Source organism: Peromyscus californicus, unplaced genomic scaffold (assembly GCF_007827085.1).
Source record: "Peromyscus californicus insignis strain IS unplaced genomic scaffold, ASM782708v3 Scaffold_10__1_contigs__length_136768540, whole genome shotgun sequence".
Classification (NCBI taxonomy): Eukaryota; Metazoa; Chordata; class Mammalia; order Rodentia; family Cricetidae; genus Peromyscus; species Peromyscus californicus.
In genome coordinates, this window is record NW_026294391.1 from 63,295,957 (window position 1) to 63,313,049 (window position 17,093).

Below are 17,093 nucleotides of genomic sequence, written 5' to 3' on the forward strand. Positions count from 1 at the left end.
CAAAGACTACAGGTCAGTGTGGTTTTTCCTAACATGGTTTATTAACCTAAAGCCAATTTCAGTGTCACACTACTATCAACTGGGATTTCACTGGAAAACTGACCTTAATGTGATGTTTAGAATAGTTTAGAACACATCAAGATTGAGAATTTATCTTTTATTGTCAGATTAATAATTATTTACACGTGTACTGATTACCTTGCTGTATCTTTCAGAATAGGTTTGCAAGGAGAAGTGGACTAGAATTCCTCTCTACAGACATTCTTCTGAGGGTTACTAAAAACAATGACTAAAAGAGATAATTAAGTTATTGAAAAGCACTCAAATACTTAATAATGTTGGAGAAAACAGATAATTAAATTCTGGCACATTTTTGCAAATGACCTAAGACAGAACTTCCTAAGATAAATTCTTTGATTTATTTCCACTTGAAACCTGATGCCAGATGTCAAAAATGTAATTAAATAGCTTGATGTCCCTTGTAGAGTGTTTTACAATTTACAAAGAGCTTTCATGTATATTGACTAATTTAATTTAAATTAAAATGCTATATATTGCTGAAGCAGCAAGAATGGGTAGTCTATATTTTCACTCACTGATATCCTTAATGCCAACCATTTAGGCAAAGGTTGACTTTGTCAAGTATGACGTTCAAAATAAAGCATGGGTATGATATTTAAAAATTATAAACACATTTTATAAATTGGGCAGTAGAATAGGTATTCAAAGAAGAGAGGTATTTCTCTGTGTGACTATTGAGATAAGTGTTAAGTAAAGTGTAATGAACCAATTTAAAAGCAGAACTGAGCTAGGATTCAAATCATCTGGTCTTACTGCATTTTTCGGGAAGACAGAACCAGGCTGCTAAAGCAATAGGAAGTTATCAGTCATTTGCAAACAAAACTCCAGAGGTTATTGAGTATATAACATGATTTTCAGTCCTAAGTATAAAATATATCATAAAAATGTGTTAATAAAAAGATGTAAATGTAATGTAAGACATTATAAGTGCGTGCATTTAGTCTACCTCCTCATCAGACAACTCAAACTACTATAAATAACTTGATTGAAAAGCTGAAAGTGTATCCAAATAATCTCTAAAATCAGTAAGGATGGCATAAAACTTACATTTTTATTTCAGTAACAAGTATGAAATTAAACTAAAGTAGGAGAATATTAACATATAATAGTGCACAAAATGAAGTAATTTACAAGCTTGCTGATTTAATCTTCACTATTAAAATTTGTGTATACTAACAGATATCAAGTAGCAGTTTAGAAAGAAATGAAATGATCTGTCTATAGTGAGAACTGAAATATATGCTGTTGACCCTATAAATCTGTGCCTTCTCTCATTTAGTGAAATCAACTACCAGCTGCTCAGAGTATAAATAAATCAAGAAATACCCTAAAGAGCATGAGTACCAAAAAAGAGCATTGTTTATCTAGGGAGAGATGAATGGCCCCATTCAGAGAAGACATAAATAACCAGGGGGATGAGATTAAATGGTATCCTAAATCTACAATGTGGTGACGATTAGAAAAGGCCCATAACTAGTACTGCTAGTGCTCTGGGTTCTGGTTTAAGCTCTGTAGTAGCTCACTGGGTATTCAGAATAAAAAGAAACAAGGAACATGTTGCCCAATGATAGGCCATTTGACACCAGAGTAAATGGCAATAGAAATAAATGTGTGTGTCAGTAGATACTTATAGAAAAGGAGGAACAAGATAACAGAAGATTACATCTTCACCCATATCTAACCTGAGATTCTGTTGACCTTGTAAAGATTAGAGATATCAGATAGTGTCTCTTCAAAGTCAAGTGTTCCATCACTGATAACACTCCAAAAGGAAAAACAGCTTTCTGTCTCTTCTCAATGCCCATTCCCAATGTATGACAAAGGAGATAAGAAGACTCTTTTGGACAAATCCACACAGGTTAGAAGAGTAAGTGCTTTAGATCAGTTTTACAGAGGGAAGATGTCTTTTGTGTATACATAAAATATTGGTAAAGTGTCAAGTATTGTTTGAAGTCACTGAGAAGCTGGCTCTAGAGATGGGATTTGGCCTTACCATTTCAGATTAAAGCATGTTTGTCTCAAAGTAACCTCCAAAATCCCCTGTCCTGAGTCAGGCTGGCCCCCTGACTTTTTGAGAAGGAAAAGTAAGAGCAATGAAATAGCCCGAGTCAAGGCACTGTGCCTTTAAGAACAGCTAAGGAGAAAACTATTTCCAACAGAGTTTAATATTGTTTATCCCATAATATAAAGCTTCTTGTAGTCAAAGCAGCTAATGGGATGTTCATCCATGGAGAGGACAGAAAGAACTCACTGCCTAAAAATAAAAAAAACTTTTCAGCATCATAGTTTTAACAGGGTTTCCTTAGTTGATTTCTGCTGGAAATACAAATATTAATTTTTGTAGTGTTTTGCTATTTTTCTGTCGCTTCTCTCTGCTGCTTTCACTCACTCAAAACCAAAAGCACAAATATGGGAGATCATTTGCTGCACTATGCAAAGGACACAAAAATTTGGCTGTCATGTGTTTTCAGTGCTTTGCCTAGGAACTTGTATTATGTTTATTATATTATATGCTATGTATGTAGTCTAGATTCAACTTTCTTCTAATTATGTGGTAAATTTATTTATTAATATTGCTATGTCTCAGGGTATTAGGAAAGGAAATGTAATGAAATGGAACCAGTGGGTAGGAGAAAAAATGTTAGGAAGACATAAGAATGAAGATAATTTTAGTAAGGAAAGATTGATATGTGATAAGTCTTTGTCCTAAGATGGTTAGATGTCTCCAGCATGGAAAATTGAAAAAAATAAAACCTGGAAAGTCTAAATCAGCTACAAAGGTCTGAGTAATTTAAATAAGACATGAAAATGCTATTTAGAGGGATTGGGAAGATGGCTCGGTGGCTAAAAGTGCTTCTCTTACAGAGGGCCAACATTCAGTTCCTAAGACCCATATCTGACAGCTCACAACCTCCTGTAACCCCAGCTTCGAGGAGCATAAGGTCTCTAGTCCCCTAGGAAAATTTAATCACATGTACATATCCACCCCCCCACATAAGTACACATAAGTAAAATGCTGCCCAGTTATGGGACATCACAATCTTGGCTCAATTTCAACACTGCAGTACCTATACAGGACCTACAGCTAGCAGAGTCAGACCCATTAGTGTTATGAATTCATATTGTGGTTAAATCTCTTCTCTCTTTCTTTCTCCAGTAGCCATGTGATTCTAGTTGTTCAAACAGCTATCAAAGTGCCTGAAAACAGATCTTTGATTCATAACTCTGGAGTCAACACTTGGAGGCAAAAATATAATTACATAAACAACAACAACAACAACAAAAACAATCCTTGCAAGGAGAAGCCCAATGGATAGATGCTCCTGTGAGTTGGTAGAGGGATTTTGATGGGCTTTGATTTGGATGCTACAAATTTCCCTCTGACTTGACTTTTCCTGGTTCACTGACTAGGGCTTATAACGCTAATACCACTTGCCTGAACTCTTCTCTTCCATGACTCTATCCATATCTAACCAAGGATTTCCTTTCCTCCCTATACCTGACAGTTGTACAAATGGAACTATCAATGCACTTTTGGGGTCTCTTAGATAGACCCACTGAAGAGTACTCCAAATGCCACATTCGATGACTCTTCCTAGCAGAAAGAAGCAAGACTCTGTTGTCTTCAGAATTCACTAGATGACAGGGTTACCTCTTTAAAAGGAGTGGGGGGTGGGGTGGGGGATGATAAGACCAGGAAATCAAAGCTGGCAGGCAGCTCAGGGCAGGGACTATTTATACAACATTGCACAAGAAATGCCGTTGCTACTCTGGCCAAGGATACTGGGGGCTGTATCTGACAATGGGAACTGGATCTCCAGTACATCTCTTAATCTCTTTTGATAAACATCTGTCTTTCTCTCTATCTATTCCCTATTTTTGGCCTCTCTCCTGAATGATTTAGTTACTGCTTTAGAAGACAAAATGTTACAGTAAAGAATGGAATCTGTCTCTAGGAGGGGACATGTTGTTGTCTCCTCTGTTAAGAGTTAATCCAATTGAGCAGGTCAGTCACATGGCTAAGGGATCACCCCTTCAGGAGGATGGGTCTACCATAAGCTTTCTAAAGAAGTATGAGGAATAATTATCCCCTTAAGGAGACAATTCACTTTCCTTCCCAGAATTTCTACTCCCTACTGCAGTCCCTGCAAGCTGCCATGCTATTGGGTCTGCCTACATTTCCGAACCTGAACTCAGAAAGATGTACCTTTCCCTTTTTCTTCTCTTCTATCATTATTTCATATGCTGACCAGAGCCCAAGTATGCTTTATTTAGTACTTTGGGCTCTTTCACTCTTTGTTTTATTTCGGATTGCCCTTACCACATGGCTGCTTGTCCACCATGTGGCTGACTTGCATGCCAGTTTAATCCAAATGACATGACTTTCTCTCTCTTAAGCACCTATGCATGAATCTATAATAAGTTTCTTTCTAAAACTCAAAAATAATTAAAGCATATACCAAATCTTTCCTGTGGTTTGGTATATCAAGTAGTCCTACTTCTTGTGCACTCTATATTAGCCACTTACATGTCTAGATTGTGGCAGATATATCCCACTTCTAAGCTTTGAAAATTGCTGCTTCTATGTGCCCACTGGTACAACAGTAGGATGATAGTTATGGAGTAACTGACCCATATCTGATCAGAGTTGAGGCTTGTTACACAGGAGCAAATTTCAACCTGGTACTGTGATACTGGTGTGTCTCATGTATGGAGGTCATAGGCCCTAAAATAGAACATGCTATTGTTATTTTACTAACTGTTCATGTTGTCAAATTATCTTCTAAATATTTATTTTTATGCCTATACATCTGAGCTACTCTCAAAGTTGATCAGAGAAGATTCTTTGTTTGCGGTGGACAGCAGTCAATGTGGAGATGTGTAACTGGTCAAAGTGTTGAGAATAGATAAGTGTCAGAATGCTTAGCTCTAAATGAGTCATATACAAAGCCCTTATTCCATCATAATCCTTCAAAAGCTCAGGGAATATTACGAACAGGATGTATCAAGAATATAAAGTTGCAAGATGAGGAGGGGTACCATGAAATGCTATCACATGGCTATCACATGAAATGACATCACATGGCTATTGCACTCATAAAATCACAATAGCTGTGGTTACCTGGACAAGTCCTATACAAGGTCGAGCTGGCCCAAATTCCCATAAAGACTGGGTAGATGATCTACAGACTCCCCCCCTTACTGAGGAGTTATTGGCAGTTGATAACAGCTGGAGAGGAGAGAATCCTTTGAGGGTATGACAGTTGTAGGTTTCCCATGCTCCAGCAGATGGCCCCACATCCATGTCTGTATGAGTAGCACTATTTGGACTTATGGGTTATCAAAAAAGAAAAAAGACATGAAGTTAGGAGGAGGAGTGTTAGAGGCATATGCAGTAGTTGGAAGGGAGGACTGAGGAATGTATATGATCATATTTCATTCTATGCATGTACAACTCAAACACTGAAAAAAAATAAGAGACCTAAAAATTGTTCCATCTATCTGAAGTGCCAATCCACAGATAAAATCAAGGCTTGCTCCTTTATCATATTCAAATGTTAATTTCTTAATGTCTTCCCAGAACACTCTGCTTGAACTATCGTATACCTTCAGTACAAAACAACTATCTGCATTTTTTTGTTTTATATTGTTCATAGCATACAACGTGTAAAATACTGAACATTTTGTACATTTACAATATAATTGATTAGTAGGGCACTTTTACTATTTATATCAGAAAATGTAGCAGTGCACTAGATACATGATATTTGTTCTATACATATGTTTTAAAGAATAGGCACCATGATAGGAACTGAATATTATGCAGTAATAATTAAAATAGTTCTGTATAAATGGGAGAAATATGTCAGTGGAAAACAGTCAAGGAAATACAGTACAGAAATATAAGTAAATATATTCACATTCTCATTGAAAATATGCCATTAAAATTGAAATGACATTATATTGGAAAAACAATATAAAATAGTAATTTTTTATATTATATTAGTAATTTTTATATTATAATAGTAATTTTATATATTATAAAATATATAATGTAGACAAATTTCTAAATAGTCTTATTAAATAAAAACATGGATCCAAATATAGGGGTGAAAGCCTTAAAGAGATCAGGGAAATAGGGAAAGCCACCAGTCAAACTTACCTCACCAACTCTGCAGCTTCCAAATGTGAGTTACTTCCTGTCTACCCATGTCTATATGCCTTGCTGTGGAATTAAGGCATTTGCCACCACATCTGGCTCTATTTCCAGTGTGGCCTTGAACACACAGAGATCCTGCTGCTAAGTGATAGGATTAGGTGTGTGCTACCACTGCCTGACTTCTTTGTTTACTTTAAATGGCTTGCTGTTCCCTCTGATATCCAGGCTTTATTTATTAAAGTACAAATAAAATATCACCACATTTCCCTGTTTTTTGTCTAATAAAAACAAAAAAATAAAAAAGTTATGGCTAATATAAGAAAAACTATATACAATAAGTACAATAACTATATACAATATATACAAGCAATAAATACATCAACAATGTCTAGTCCATTTGCATTTGACAAATTCAGAGAAAATATTCCATTATCTATCCTATTTTGGTGAATCTAAAATGTACCTAATTCACTTTCTATCCTAACTTATATTACCAACTGAAAACTATCTTATGATGTCTTTCAAACATATACACTTAACACCTCTTAGTGAGTTTTTTTTTCTGAATTTCTTAACAAGGAAAACTGTAACCACAACTATCTAATCTTCAACTCCCTCAGAGACCCAAGAAGGAAATAATATTACCTAGGAAAACAGAAAGTGTAAGCAAGAGACTTCCAAAAAATGAGTTATGACAGAAACAGCCAGCTGCCTGGACAGTCACCCGAGGTTTCTCTGCACGTTGGGGCATCATCTTTGGCCTACAGGCTTGGCATATCTGACAGACTCATTTGTGAAGTAGGATGTACACGAGGCCTACAGCTCGACCTCACGTTAGGTGCGAGTATTCCATGTACCAGATAAACTTGAATTCCACCACTGTCCTGTCAAGATTCAGGATTTTAAATTCGTGAAATTGCTGGTATTTTTGGAATTCAGCTTCCCATTCTTCTCGGCTTGTGGGTGGCTTCATCTCCTTTATTAAATGCCAGTCTACCATTGAGAGGTTAGACTCTGTCAGCCTAGTTACTCTTTCAATAACTGTTTTAGCTACTGTTCCACAGCATATCAGAAGTCATTGGTCCACTGCCAGTTCAGTTGCCTTTGAAGAAAGGGGCACTGTACCTTTTCTGGATTGCAAAGCCACTTCAGCGATGGTGCCATATTATCTTGGCCTCAGAGGATGCCTGCAACCACACTTGTCTTGTCAAGGATTGGTCCTACTTTGTTTTGTGTCCTTTTTGTCCATTTTGGATAGCATACTATCAGCAGTCGATTTGAGGGCACTTTTTTGCCCAGTGGCTAACTTTTGCCATGATGAAAGCTAACTCCATATGCATATATCTTCTCTGAAGTAGATTGGTGCTTCCAGAAGCAGACATGTCTCAGTCATAAAATAAGAAAAAAAATCTATGTTATTAAAACTTTTTAAATGACATATTCTGTATGTCTCTGAAGGGTTTGAAGATAACCTGTCTATCTAAAATATATCTCTGCTTGACCTTGAAAACATACCTAATATGACTATAAGTTCAATTGTAATGTCTAACTACTAACTTTCATTTCTTTATATCCTAATAGTTGAATAGTTGATAATAATGACATTCAAGGATTAGCAAAGTGCATTACATTGTTAAATGAACTGTATAGGTACAATACCTTGAACAAGATTAATAATATACGGGCAGGATTTTCTAACAAAATCAATCTCAAATTTGTATCAATATACATAATTTGTATACAATATACAAAAATCCAATCCAATGTAAAATACTTAAAACTAAGAGCTGCCATATATATATATATATATATATATATATATCTCCTTATTTTTTCTTTTCAGAGTAGATTCAATAATCTACCCTTTATTTTTATCATTTTTATATCTTTTTTTAGCATAGATTCAATAATCTCCCTCTTATCTATCCTCTTTTTTCTTTTTCTTCCTTTTTTTTCTCAAACAAGAACCTTAAATCTAATCTCCTTTTTAAGTCCTTTTCCTGGCCATTAACAATAACAACTTGGGGCCGGGCGGTGGTGGCGCACGCCTTTAATCCCAGCACTCGGGAGGCAGAGCCAGGCGGATCTCTGTGAGTTCGAGGCCAGCCTGGACTACCAAGTGAGTTCCAGGAAAGGCGCAAAGCTACACAGAGAAACCCTGTCTCGAAAAACCAAAAAAAAAAAAAACAAAAAAAACCAATAACAACTTGTAACAAACAATCCTAAACATTGACAATTATTCCAAACCCAAAACCCATTGAAGACCACAAACCACCCGTCAACCTCTTGGGAATGTGGGCATCATGTTGTTAAAATTGCTTCCTGCTGTTTGTGGGCACAGGCATCTTTAGGGGATCCCAAAAAGAAAAATTTGGGGTTAATTGGCAGATTCTGGGAGAGGTCGCTGTATCATTTGTTGTCCAGTCTCTGCATAATGCAAAAGTGCAGGGATTATCTCAAGTACTTGTTTGAATAGTCTGTGAGGCTAGATCATTTCAGCTAGCCATCCCGAAATTGTCCTGAGCAGTTTGTAATCCAAAGCTGATCTTTGGGTGATGTTTGCCAGCTTAATGGTATTATTATTGTCCATGTGGAATCGTTGTTGTGGGGCCCCATCATCTTTCTGGAGACTTCAAATTCACTATTAGGCCTGGTCATGATTCCCTGCAGAAAACTGATAAAGACTCCAACACAAAAACATGTACAGGCAGTTAAATGAAGCCTTTTTTCTAGAGTTAGTTAGCACTCTATATGACTGTTAATATCATAACAAAAGTTAAATATATATATATTAATCTTACAAATTTTTATATAAAATTCATACCTTAAGGAAAGTTTAAAGAAACAAAATAGAACCAAAAAATTGAGATTACTTGTAGCTAGAGTTTTCCTGCCTGGCCCACAGTCAGGACAAATCTCTCTCACCCGCCAGTCCCACAGCCGCTCAGACCCAACCAAGTAAACACAGAGACTTATATTGTTTACAAACTGTATGGCCGTACCAGGCTTCTTGCTAACTGTTCTTATAGCTTAAATTAATCCATTTCTATTAATCTATACCTTGCCATGTGGCTCGTGGCTTACCGGCATCTTCACATGCTGTTTGCCATCTTGGCGGCTGGCAGTGTCTCTCTGACTCAGCCTTCCACTTCCCAGCTTTATTTTCCTCCTTGTCCTGCCTATATTTCCTGCCTGGCCACTGACCAATCAGTGATTTATTTACCAACCAATCAGAGCAACACATTTGACATACAGACCATCCCACAGCAATTACTGGCAATAGAATAGTTCCTTAATTTTTGTTTTCTTCTGTCCCATATCAGATGGCTCTTCTGACATCATACAGAGATTTTGCATTTTCCTTTTAACAAACATGATTGAGTTTAGAGAAGAAGAGAGCCATTCTCCAACTCCAAAGCCAGCTTTAAATTTTAATTAAACTGGGACTACATAAAGATCATTTGTGTTAAGTGTCTGTAGACAAGAATAGAAACAAACATTTAGGAAGACTTATAAAATTTTATAGATGATATACCAATAGGCCAATTTACTCTTTTTCTTGGGACATTTTTTTCTAGATGATTTGTCCTTTTTCTTCAGATGTCTCATTTGTTCAACCTTCATTCTCCTGAATGAAAACAAAAACAAAAACTCTTCCCCAAGCCTAACTTTGGGGAGGTTCCCTTTTGGCAAGTTATATCTAATTAAATGAAAAGCATTTATTAGTGGTATAAGTTAGTTTAAATTGGATGGTCATGCTGGTTGATGAACTATCACCTCTTCTAATTAAGAGGTCTCTCTTGTTCAAATCTAACCTTTATCAATTTTGATGGTATCCACAGCTTATCTTCTCCTGTAGAAACAAAAGCAAAACCTCGTCCCCAATGTGACACATATCCTGGTTTCCATTCTGAGGTCAGCATATCCTTAAAGTATATAGGCTGATTTAATTCTGTAGTTTTTTCTACTATCCAATGTCTCTCTGCAGCTGTTGTTCCTTTCTCATTAGCGCTGAGAAAATTCAAAGTTAATAAAGCATCATGTAATCTACTTCTGGGGGGGTTGTTACCCCTTTTTGTTTATTTAGCATATCCTTTAGTGTTCGATTTGATCTTTCTATGACTGCTTGGGCTGTAGGATTATGTGGTATACCTGTAATATGCTTTATATTGTAATAAGCAAAAAAATGTTTCATTTTACCAGAGACATATGCTAGAGCATTGTCAGTTTTAATTTGTGCAGGTATACCCATGATGGCCATAACTTCTAGTAAACACGTGATTACTGAATCACCCAGAGAAAACCTTCCTAGTACAATATAATATTGAGAAAGAAATCAACCCTTGGGTTTCTCAGTATTTTAATAGAACAGAATGCCTTAAATTGTATTTATATGCTACAATGAGATGAACAAAAGGTGGTGGCTTTTCATGATTAGGTAGACTGATCCAGGAATTTTGACAACCCAATCCCTGCCTGGATACTCCCAAGGCTGATGGGATCATATATATAATAAAGTAAGAAATGAAAACAAAGACAACTCAACCTCCATTTGGCTGGTTAATCAAAGAAATTATTCTGGTATTTTGAAGTGATAAATGTAAAAACAAAAATCTATAGAATTATAAGGAATATAAGAACTTTTCTAAGCATTTTGGATACTCAGAAATAGAAGCGATTGTTTTAATTATCATGACATCATGAAACTTTAACAATTTTAATGAGAAAAAACAAAATAGCACACTTTGGAAATAATCACAACATAATAACTTATAAGTAAAAAAGTACAAAAATAGGAAAACATACAAACAAATAGAAAAGATATTCACATGAAAAATACTATAGTTGACTAAATAACCTTGCAAATAGATGCAAAAATGATTATGATTTCACTTGTTAGTATTAAAATTACAAGTTACATTAACACAAAAGTAACATATTCAGTGTTGGTGGGAATGTGAGGAAGTGATCTTCCTGATTTACTCATGGTGTGTCATCATTTTGATGCTTCACTATGTTTACTTTTCTTTTGTTCTTCCAAAGTGATCTTTTCTCCTTATGACATAACTAAACAAATGAAAAGGGTCAATATTCAAATGTCATTTTCCAGAAAGTTTGTCATCAAAACTTAATTTTTAAACAATTAGAAGTTAAAAGGTACTTTGGTAGTGTAGTGATTTGAAAGATAATGACTCCCAAAGGGAGTGGCACTATTAGGAGGTGTGGCTTTGTTGGAGTAGGTGTGACCTTGTTAGAGGAAGTGTGCCACTGTGCAGGCAGACTTTGAGAATTTATATATGCTGAAGCCACACCCAGTGTCTCAGTTCACTTCTTGTTGCCTGTGAATCAAGTTGTAGGACTCTCAGTTACTTCTCCAGCATCATGTCTGCCTGCATGCCACCATGTCCCACCATGATGACAATGAATTAAACCTCTGAACTGTAACCAAGCCATCCCAATTAAATGTTTTCCTTTATAAGAGTTGCTGTGGTCATGGTATCTCTTCACAGCAATATAAACCCTAACTACACATAGAGAAATTTCACTCCATAAAAGGAACTCTGTTAAAATTCCTGGACTGGAAACCCTGGATTTCCTGATCCTTTAATAGTCAGATGTCCAATGGTGTGGAGAGTAAGTTTAGCCTTCTTTTCATTTCATCCCTGCTGTTTTCTTGGAATAAGTAGGGAAGCAGAGTGGTAAAACACCAGCACAAACTGTGAAGTTTCCGTGGTCCTACTTTCCTCTCTCCCTTTCTTTTAGGCATACTTTCTTTAAAATGCTATATTCTGTCTTAATTTATTTCAATTACTACAAGTCATTCATAATCTAAGTAAGAGTGAGAAACATTCAAAAAACTGTAATATAGATACTATCATAGTATCACCAATTTTTTATTTTGTTAATAAAATTTGAAATAACACATACTAAGTACAACCCAAATAATTTTATAAAGGGAACAGGTATTTTGGGGGACACTTATTAGTTAAACAGTTATAGTTTAATATAAATGTGGATTCACAAGGTGTCCGCAAAATAAGTATACAGAGGCCCTGTGTCTCAGTCTGCTTGGGCTGCTATAACAAAGTTCGATAGAAATTTATACATTTATTTTTCAAAGCTAGAGGGTGAAAATTCAAGATTAAGGTACCAAAAGATTAATTTCCTAGCAAAATCCCCCTTTCTGCCTCACAGAAGGACATCTTTTTGATGGGGGATAAAGACTCTAACTCCATCCAACAACCTTAAAGATGCTATTTTTCATATAAATTGCCATGGGACTAAGAACTTCATCGTATGATTTTTTATTCTTTGGGAATTTCACATCATGCACCCCAATCTCACTCATTATTCTTCATATCCATCCTTCATCCTTACAGCATCCCCACCACAAAGGTAAATTTTAAAAAATATATTAATTAAGAAAGAAAAAATACTTTGCTCCTTCATCTTTCACTCCTCTCCATCACTTCTTAGTAACATTGGGAGTTTCAGTGTGTCACACAGTACATCTTTTGTCCAAACAGCTTTACTTGCAATTGTTCATTGGAATGAGTTGTTTTGGTCTGTTTCAGGCCTCAGGCTTCTGGTACAACATCAATATTGGACCCTCACCCAAACTCCTCACGGATATCCTGCTGTTATCCTGAGTCATGAAGATTCTCCATCTCTGGTTCCACAGGAACAATCATTTCATGTGCAGGTCATAGATTGGGTAAATGTTAGGGTAAGCCAACTAAGCACTGGATGTGGGCCTGGGTGGTAGCTGCGTTGGTCATTCTGGGCCTCTGCTGGGACCACCTGCCTCAGGCAAGGGGCAGAGCCAGTTCTCCTGCATCCATGCCATTGGGGTCAGTTCTCCTGTGAATGTGGTGAGGGGTAAGACCATTCCCCCAGGACTGGGGTCATTGGGGCCAGCTCTCCCACTATAGCACCCAGTGAGGGTCAGGGCCAAATCTTCCAGGGCCAGTGAAGGTCAGACCCTCGGATTTCAACATGTATGGTTCACATGGTCCCTGGTGGTAATGATACCAGGCTATGAACATCAACACAGATCCAAGTTGCAGCAGGACCATGGATACAGACATGGTCCTTGGCAGAAGTTTTGTGGGAGTCAGTTGGAGTCCAACTCCGACCTGTAGAAGGGTTCTTGAAAGGAGGGGAGAGGAATGAGGAAGTATTAGGTAGAAAGAGACTATAAGAAAGACAGAGACACAGGATAGCTTGGGGAGGGCCCTGGGTCAATACCCAGTCGCCTTGAGATTTATTCCAAAGGGCTTTGTATACAATGACAAGGGGTGAGGCAAAAGACCCCCCTTTCAAGATCAAAGCACAACATACAGCCGAGTGTAGACCCTTCAAAACACCTGGTTACCATGCCTGTGACCAAATCATCCCATTATGCAGCCCTGCTGGGTAAAGCAAGCATAGATTCTCTAACCCTGAGTAAGGTCTTACTAGGGAGCTTCTGTGGGCCCCTACACAGCTTGGGCCTGGATATTAGCATGGTTCTGGGGGGCAGTGCAGGCCGCTCAGATCATTATAGCTCTGGTGACAGTATGGTCCTCAGACATCAACATGGCCTCAGGTGGTGGACCATTCCCCAGGCATCCACATGGCCTTTGGTGGTAACAGGAGCTATGGACAGCAACACAGGCCCTGACTTCTGTAGGGACAAGGATCCAGACATGGCCTCCAGCAGCTCAGGCCTGGATGATACCATGGTCTCAGGTGGCAGCACAGGCCACCCAGATCTGCATGACCCCAGCTGATGGCATGACCCTCAGACACCAACATGGCCGCAAATGATGGCCTAGACTCTGGGCATCTGTGTGGACTTTGGTGGCAACATGGGCCATGGACATCAACTCAGACCTTGGCTGTAGTAACACCACAGACCCAGATATGGTCCTCAGCATCAACCTGGTCCCATGTCACCGTGGCCCTGGAGAGCAGCACAAGCCACTTAGATCATCATGGCCTCTGTGGCAGTGTGGTCCTTGGTCACCAACATTGGCAAATACATTCCAGTTGTCACCAAAGTACAAAGGTGTTTATCTGAGAGCCATCTGGGTTACAATCATGCATGAAATAGTAATTGTCCCATTTGTCAATCTTAAGCTCTTAACTTTATTCAGTGTAATTTTGTCAGGCTTCTGTATGCTCAAGTATTCTCACTGGAAGCAGGGGAATTGAAAGGAGGGACCACCCCAGGTGGCAGCCCAGACTATGGCATCCTCATGGCCTTCGATGGTAACAGGAATTACATACATCAACACAGACCTTGGCACCAACGGGACCAGTGATCCAGACATGGCCCTAAGCAGTAGCTCGGGCCCAAACATACCCATATCCCTGGGTGGTAGCACAGACCACCCACATCAGCCTCTTCCTCACCCCCTTCACTTCTTCACTTATGCCTCTCTCCACAACACATGAATATCTCTTTCTCTCCCATTTTCTCCACCATATAGTTGCTCATAATAATGGCGCCTTGAGGCATCAGGCATGCCTATGAGTGTTTTCCACCCATCCAGGCTGAGCAGGACAGGGCAGGCCTCAACACGTGATTTTTGAAGAAAACAATCATTTTGTCCTTAATACCCTATATATATATATAGTTAACTAGTATCAGTGTTTACCTATACCACAATAAAACCCCAGAGAAGTGACAATGATATAGCTTACTAGCCTTATTGATATTTTGTCAGTTTTACATTTCCTTATTTGCATGGTGATTTGCATTTGTAGACATTTATGTATTTTATAAATTTTTTCACATAAGTTGGGACATTTTATAACTACCACCATAGTCAATATATTATGCCATTTATGTAAGAAAAATTCTTATTGTTTATTTATAAAAATAGTCAGTTTCTCAACCTAATACTTCACAGTTAATATTTTTCTTCAAGCTTGATCTTAAAAATGTTAAATACATTTAATCATTCAGTCTGTGAATTTTGGACATTAACTTTTTTTGGTTTGAGAACTTCATGCATGAAGACATGTATTGGTCAAATCCACCCCCACTCCCTCCATCCAACTCTTCCCCTATCCTTCCACCTTTCTCCTCCCAACTTCATGCACTCTTTTGAAAAAGCCTTGAGTCCACTTACCGCTGCCACTAAGTGCATAAGACATTGATTTAGTCAAATGGCCTTTGATGTCTACAAATGTATTAAAGTTATGGGTATTGATGATTTGGTCATTTCCTGCTGTGTTTTGTGGCAAGTGTTGTACTTTGATTTCTGTTGCTGTTTATGGATGTAGTGCAGTTTGCTTAGTCACTCACTGAAGCATATATAGTTTGGGAGATTCTGTTTAGTGCAACCACAAACAAAGCTACTATGCTTATTTCTGTAAGGAGTGAGTGTGGTGTGTGCATAATTTCCGTTTTTCTTTGTTAAACTTGGGTACAGTTGTGGGATCTTAACTTATTTAAAGGTTTGTTCCTTTAGTCATAAAATTCCATTTTATTCCTGGAGGATGATTCTGTGTATACAGAACTTGAATTTAACACTTCTTTTATTTCACTTCATACATGGTTTCATGTAGAAAAATTGCTGATACATTATTCTGTGTTGGTAGCTTTCAAAGTACTTTTATTCATCTTTCTGAAGTTTAATTCTGTCATTCTGACATAGATCACTGGCTTTTACCTTACTGTGGCTACCCTCAACTACTTAACTGTATGTTTATGAATTCTACCAAATTACAGACATTTTCAGCTCTAACTTCTTTAGATACCATTTCAGTCCCACAGTCTTTTTTGTCTGAGATCATACAGATATAAAGGTTACTGCTTTTATTATATTCTCTAAAATCATGTAGACACTATTCTATTTTTTCACACTTTTTCTTTGATCAACAAAGAAAATATATGCAAATTCTATTGATCTGTCCTTGTATACACTGATTCTTTTTCTAATCATTTTATTTGACTACTAACCATATATATTGAATTTTTATATTTTAAGTTCCTGTTTTTATTTGTATGTTTCCCTTTATTTTGTTCAAGTATTTTCTTTACTGAAATCTATTTTTCATTTATTTCAAATATGTTTATGAGTTCTAAGATTGTTATTTTAATTAAAACCATGCATCCCCAATCATTTCCATTATCTAGTATCTCTTCAGTCTTGTCCATTGGTGGTTGTCCATGCTCATAACTTTATGAATGTTGTCACTATACGTTTAGTATTTTGCCTATACTGTTGTGAGATTGTAACTTGCTCAATATTTTCTATCAGGGATGCATGCTGTTTAGGTATTAGAAACAAATCTGGAGAGAAAGAGCAGAAATCATTGCCCATTGAACTCAAGTATTCTATGAAACTTGTAGTGCAGGCTTAACATCATTTCATTGAAGATGTGTGATTTTCAAGCTCATTCTCCCTGCCTAGTCTGAGGGCTAAAGTAGCAAAATAATATGTTAAATATTTTTTCCATCTTATTGATACTGTAAGAGAGGAGGCTCAGTTCTCAACTGTGTATCTCAATTGTGATAACTCAAAGGTAGTGAGAACAGTCAGAGGAAGTGGCAAAGGGTCAACTAATCAAGCTTCTTATCACTCTATTTAGACCTATATTGCATGGAGAACTAAATCTCTTGGCACAGTTGTTAGACTGGAGATAGTGAGGAAGCAGAGTGCCAATCAAGCACCCTCATAATACTTGCTGAAGGTTATTGTTGGATTGTTATAGAGGCTCAGTTCCTCACTAAACCCCTCTAAAACTACAGTGGTAAGGGAATTAGAGTGCTAACTGCTGCCATCATGTGGTAGGTTATGGAAAAGCTTCCTTTTCAGTCTTGGCCATCATGATTCCACAGAGACAGAGTGAATGAAGC

General features: G+C 37.3%; 1 long non-coding RNA gene across 1 annotated transcript in view; it reads left to right on the plus strand.

Annotated features, from left to right (window-relative positions):
- LOC128115244 (uncharacterized) overlaps positions 1-16,127 on the plus strand; it is a 56,765-nt gene extending 40,638 nt beyond the window's left edge. Inside the window, exons 4-5 of the long non-coding RNA XR_008220040.1 lie at positions 3,239-3,406; positions 12,817-16,127. This is a non-coding gene — a long non-coding RNA (uncharacterized LOC128115244). The remainder of the gene's footprint in view (positions 1-3,238; positions 3,407-12,816) is intronic.
- Positions 16,128-17,093: the final 966 nt, after the last annotated feature.